Below are 6,533 nucleotides of genomic sequence, written 5' to 3' on the forward strand. Positions count from 1 at the left end.
TAATTACCTTATTTATCCTTCATGGTTCCAACCCTTTGGAATCAGCTGCTCTTTGAAGTTTCTCATCCTGACATGATATGACTTGTGCTTATTTTCATGGACATAGTAAATGATATGACTTGTGCTTATCTTCATGGACATAGTAAATGAGGTATCTGGTATACCTGGTGGAAAATTACCCACTAGGATTCTGCTTCTGTCTGCCATTAGGAAGTAACCATACCTATCCCCCTTCTTGGAACGTGTCACTTGGCTAATCCTTTCACACATGACAGAAGTAATATTCTTCCTCTTATTATTATTAAGTAGTTCAAGTGAAGGGAGGAAAACTCTTGGGGCAAGTTAATTATTTTGAATTGCATGGTTATACTAAAAAGAACTAATTACAGTTTGATTAAATTTAATGCTCAAATATAATTATTGTTTCAATAACAACAAATACCAATTTAAATGTAAATATGTGATTATTTTATATTGACAAAAATGGATTAGGAGGCACTTTTCAGAAATTAAGTGTGACTAAAAGATATGAGCATTACAATATGGTTCAGGCTTCTAAGGGTTAACTAACTTGTGTATTTGGATTTAAAAAAAAAAAAAAACCTGATGTTGGATAAATTGAACTTAAGGAAATGGACTGACTTGAATTGTGAAGTATTCCAAATTTATCTACACTTATTAAAATGAAGGTGTATTGTACAGACTTTGAAAGGTTGCTCGTTCTGGAAAATGCTGTTAAAAGCTGTATTAGAAATTACCTTCTGGGAGTTCCTGTTGTGGCGCAGTGGTTAACGAATCCAACTAGGAACCATGAGGTTGCGGGTTCGGTCCCTGCCCTTGCTCAGTGGGTTAACGATCCGGCGTTGCTGTGAGCTGTGGTGTAGGTTGCAGACGCGGCTCAGATCCCGTGTTGCTGTAGCTCTGGCGTAGGCCAGTGGCTACAGCTCCGGTTCGACCCCTAGCCTGGGAACCTCCATATGCCGCGGGAGCGGCCTAAGAAATAGCAACAACAACAACGAAGACAAGAAGACCAAAAAAAAAAAAAAAAGAAATTACCTTCTGGAGTTCCCGTTGTGGCTCAAAGGTTAACGAATCCGACTAGGAACCATGAGGTTGCGGGTTCGATTCCTGGCCTTGCTCAGTGGGTTAAGGATCTGGCGTTGCCGTGAGCTGTGGTGTAGGTTTCAGATGCAGCTCGGATCCCGCGTTGCTGTGGTTCTGGCATAGGCTGGAGGCTACAGCTCTGATTAGACCTCTAGACTGGGAACCTCCATATGTTGCAGGATCGGCCCTAGAAAAGGCAAAAAGACCAAAAAAAAAAACGAAAATAAAATAAATTACCTCCTGTGAATTGTGATTGTGGTTCTCTACAGATCCCCTGCCATTAAAAACTGTTAAATTTAACAAAATGTAGGTGGCAACTGTTTTCAGGCATTGGAAAAATGGGAAACATATATTCTGAGCTCTATATTTGGCCCAGATTTCTATCTGTGGATAATTTTCTGGTTGTGACACAGGAAAGTATTCCACAGAGATTTCATTAAAGAAGAGACAGCTCAGAGAATGGGGCTGCTGATGGGGTCTCTGGAGCATGATCCTGGAGAAGAAAAAGCAGGTCACTGGTCAACTCGGACTGGAGGTTTTCTGTAAGAAATTGGATAAGGACTGGGCTGCACAGATTCAGGGTAAGATAATATATGGTTTACTAGAAAGTAGTTGTTACAGAGTTAAGAGTAGAACAGATGTACTAAAGATCAAATAGTTCCTGGAGATAATTAGAATTCTGGGCTAGTTAGAATGGAGAGGCCTCATTAGTATGAAAGAATCTAGCTGGCACATAAAACAAACAAAACAACAAAAAACCTTTGGAGGAATAGTCTAAGTTCTAGAAAAAGAACTACTCTAGACTTGCTCCATGAAAGTCTAAAATCTAATCTGAACAGATTCACAGGGAAAATAGTCTGCAGCCTGATCCTTCCAAATTAGAAGATTGGTAGATATCTTGGGCTTTCCACAAATCTACCTTAACAAAATAGTAGAGCAAGCCTGTATAAGCACAAGGTGGCTAACCAGAAATTGAACTGCCTCTTAAAAGAAATTTCTATGCTTTTCCAAAGAGAATAAATGAAACTAAGCCTCCGCAATCCATTTGTCACTACCAAAATAATAAAAACAATTAAAATGTTATTTATACCTGTACCGAAGGAAAGTCCCAAACAGAAAAAACCAAATCTTCCAAAATGTCTATTTCTGTTCCGATGATACCCAACTTCAGCTGAGTACAAATTAATGTTATGCTGGATTTTGGGTAGCATACTAGAAATTTTAATTTCAATTGTCTTCAGTTAACATTAATGGTTAGAGAAGCCATCAAGATTTATCTCGTTACTATACATTTAGAAGATTCCTGGGAAATAAGATTTCTAGTTTCTAAAGAATGAAGACTGTATTAAAGGAGTGCCTGACTTAAGAGGAATCCGATGCTTGAGTTCTTCAAAAAATGTCCTTTTCAAATAATGTTCAACTTAGATGAAGGCCTTCAGGGACTGAAAGCTCATTTGCTCATAAGAAAGCTAATTGTATCTTTGAAAAACCCTAATTGTTACAAGTGAACTGGAAAAAAAATTTGTGGTTGTGACTACATCTGCTGCTCATAACTCTAACTCTTGCCAATAGTCTAACTATCATGGTGTTTGCATTCAGATGTCACCTACATTATTGATTCTTCAGATAATTAGCCCATAATTCATCCACTTCTATTATCATTAACTCTGTTCCAATACTACATAAAAATGACTATTTGGATAATCAGTTCTTTATTTTTTTCCCCCTTACTTTATCCTTTATCAGAATTTAAAAATCATTTCTTTCCTCTATTCTTACTACCATAAAGATTTTTGTTTTTTTCCCTTATAATGTTAAGTCCTTTGGTCTAAATATAAGATGAGGAATTTTCCATTTCATGGTGAGAAGTGCTATGAAAAATAAAATTATGTTTTTGAAAAGACTTTGTGATATTCTAAATGTTGCTTATCAATATTTAAAATTTCTCGTTTCTTTTTTTTTTCTTATTATCAAAACAAATTTTGAACAGCCTTGTCTCTGGAATTCTGAGACTCACCAAGGGAACGCTAATGAACAAGACACATATGATCTCTACCATTATGGAAGTTAGTTTGGTCGGAAAGGCAGACATTGAACAGAAAACCATACAGTCGATTAATGACAGTGATGATAACCAGTGAGATAGGTATAGTGGAAGGCGGATCACATCTGATCTGAAGGATCACATTTAAGAGAATTAATTACATATGTTTATGAAATATTTGGAAAGTCTCCCAACTTATATAATTTCTTTGCAAAAGTCTTCATAGAAAAGAATTTTGGTATTCAATTATATTAAATGAAGTTTATAAAAATCACCATTTTATTTTGATTTTTATCTTTTGCCTTTCTGAGACATAAAGTCTATGATGACACCATAAATATAAGCAAACATAGTTGATAGATAAGTCTATGGAATTTGTTTCATCTTGAAGCAACAGGAAGTAGTAAATCATACACCTTTTCAGAAAAATGGTAACAATTTCAGAAAGAAAGCATATATACCAGTATTATGTTAAGCTTGCCTTCATTCTTTCTCTTCTCACCTTCCCTTTTCCTCTCTCTATTTATCTCTGTATTATCTCATTTGTTTCAAAGAATAACACAATACAGAAATAGTGTAATTTCTTCTGTTCAAACTGGCAAACTAAAACTTTGAGACTTTTAAGTAATTTTCTCAGGACAAATTCAGTAAGTGGCATAAGGTAAAACTCAAACGTGATTCTCTCTGATAAAAAGCATATATTCTTATTTGATTGGTTGTGCTTTCACAAGTATTTATTAAGTGCTTACTTTGGACCAGAGTTTATTTTAGGCAAGAGAAATAAAGATGAATTTGATATGAGTCTTGACTGCAGGGTGGTATCATAGATACACATAGAAGTAAAGGAGAACAATTTCTTAGGAGGAAAAACAGCACTGCCAAATCTCTAAGGGCTAGAGGGTTCAAAAAGTCTTCACAGAAGATGAACTCGTAACCTAAATCTTAAAGAAAAGTTGGAGTTTCCCCTGTAGAAATTAGCTGCATGTGAAAGGACATTACAGGCAGAAGGAGTAACACACAAAGCAAAATTACAGACTCAAAATGAGCCTTATATCACTGGAGTATATTATGCATTATTAGAACATTTTTCTGAAAAAAAAAAAAAATATAGGGAGCCAGAGAGCCAGTGTCTTTGCAAGCAATAGCAGAGTTCTAATTAAATTAAATTTAATTATTTGATTCTCAATATGAGGAGGAATTTAATATATTCTTAATTTTTGCTTTAAATATTAAAGAAGTCTGCCATCTTTCTTAATATGCAATTTATCGAAACCTCAATCTGGAAAATTCTCTCTAATTGGGTAGGAATGTACATGTGTTTTGTGGGAAGAGTAATAGATGGCTCAAAGCAATCGATTACACAAATCGTTTGTGGTTTCAGGTTTGCTTTTTCTATTTATTTATTAAATGGCTTTGAGAGAATTTGTTTGACATGAAATCAAAAGAGGCTTGTGGAAATTGTATTATCTATTTCATGACAATGCATAATGAGCTACCGAGTGAAGGATTAGTTACCTTTGTCATTGAATAGTTAAAGAGAACGTAAGTTTATTTTGCTGTCAGCAGAACACATCTACTTAGATGTTCTTTGCATATTTTGGCATTCCAACAGTGTTTTTCTTTTGCAATAGAGAACCTCTAAATGCTATATCAAAAGCCAAGGTTACCCTTCATCTTTCCAGTTAGGCATGTATTTCTATTCAATAACACTTTCACGGATACCAAAAACCTGTTTGAGCAACTGCAATCAGCATTTGCTTCCTCTTGTGCCCTCATCCATACTTAAATCATCAACCCTTGTTAACAAGCCAGTTATTTCCATAGGAGATGCTATTGTCTTCTTTCTTCATATGGAAACAACAGGAATGGGTAACTGCTATATGGTAAATAGGAGATGACAATTCAATACTGTAAGGGGCAGAAATGTGTTATTTCTCCCCCCCAAAAAGTTCCTATGTTGCAACTCTAGTCCCCTATGTGATTATATTTGAACATAGGGACTTCCATGAAGTAATTCAGGTTAAATGAGGTCATAATGTTGAACCGCTAGCCTGAAAGGACTACTGTCCTACAAAAAGAAAAAGAAACAGGAGAGATCTCTTTCTTCTTGGGCACAGAGGAAACACCATATGAGGACACAGTGAGAAGGCAACCGTCTGCAAACCAGGAAGAGAATCTCACCAGACACCAACCTTGCCAACACCTTAATCTTGGGCTTCCAGTGTCTGGAACTGTACAATAATTTTCTTCTCTTTAATCCACCTGGTGAGTGATATTCTATTATGGCAACCCTAGGAAAGTATCACCTACCAATAGTAACCAGGCATTTTCTAGGATACAGGAATGAGAAAAACTTATGTCCACACACTTAAAGTGTTCCAATGGAAACATCTCTGATGTTGTTTGTTGATGAGTTTATAACATATGGAATCTGTAAAGTGGGTTGAATTCTACAGAACTTGTCTTTGTGTAGCTTCAACAAAATCTACTGTTGCATTATTCCAGGCTGACCATCACGTTTTTGTTCACGTTCTGAAGCTACCTTACGTTTGCCCTTGCCAATGAATTGCCAGCAAATAAAAACCAGGTGAAACTTATACAACTGTTTCTTGATCAAATTAACAAAGATTTGGAAAAATGGATTAACAATTTCATAATGTTCAAAAAATACTGTCATATGTAGGATATCAAATAATACCGAGACTTACTAGTTGACAGTTAATTTAATGCATTTCATTGGAAAAATACAGTCAAATACTTGATCCCTTCTTTTTTGTTTGTTTGTTCATATTTTAGGGCTTCACCCACAGCATATGTAAGTTCCCAGGCTAGGGATCAAATCAGAGCTGTGGCTTCTGGCCTACACCACAAACACAGAAATGCCAGACCTTTAACACACTGAACAAGGCCGGGATCAAACCTGCTTCCTCATGGATACTATTTGTTTTCATTTCCACTGATCCACAACGGGAACTCCTTGATTCCCACTTTTAATTCGTCTTTGAGAAAGTGATTCGGTATTTATTTACCAAAAAATTAAGGAAAGTAGCAATTACTACCTGGATTTTGTGATGATTAAATAAGAAAACTATGTAAAGCATCTAGTGTAGGATACGATACATAATAAGATCTCCATTAATGCTGACCAGGACTCATTAAGAGAAATGCACATTTTTTTTTTTTTGTCTTTTGTCTTTTTTGTTGTTGTTGTTGTTGTTGTTTGCTATTTCTTGGGCTGCTCCCTTGGCATATGGAGGTTCCCAGGCTAGGGGTTGAATCGGAGCTGTAGCCACCGGCCTACGCCAGAGCCACAGCAACGCGGGATCCGAGCCGCGTCTGCAATCTACACCACAGCTCACGGCAACACCAGATCGTTAACCTACTG

At 36.2% G+C, this 6,533-nt stretch overlaps 1 long non-coding RNA gene across 1 annotated transcript; it reads left to right on the forward strand.

The window, feature by feature from the left end:
* On the forward strand, nucleotides 1,524-5,865 carry LOC110262003. Its single transcript, XR_002346487.1, has 3 exons — nucleotides 1,524-1,685; nucleotides 5,266-5,413; nucleotides 5,654-5,865. It is a non-coding gene; the product is annotated as an uncharacterized LOC110262003 (long non-coding RNA).

The sequence above is a fragment of the Sus scrofa genome, chromosome 8 (genome assembly GCF_000003025.6).
Source record: "Sus scrofa isolate TJ Tabasco breed Duroc chromosome 8, Sscrofa11.1, whole genome shotgun sequence".
NCBI classification, from domain to species: Eukaryota; Metazoa; Chordata; class Mammalia; order Artiodactyla; family Suidae; genus Sus; species Sus scrofa.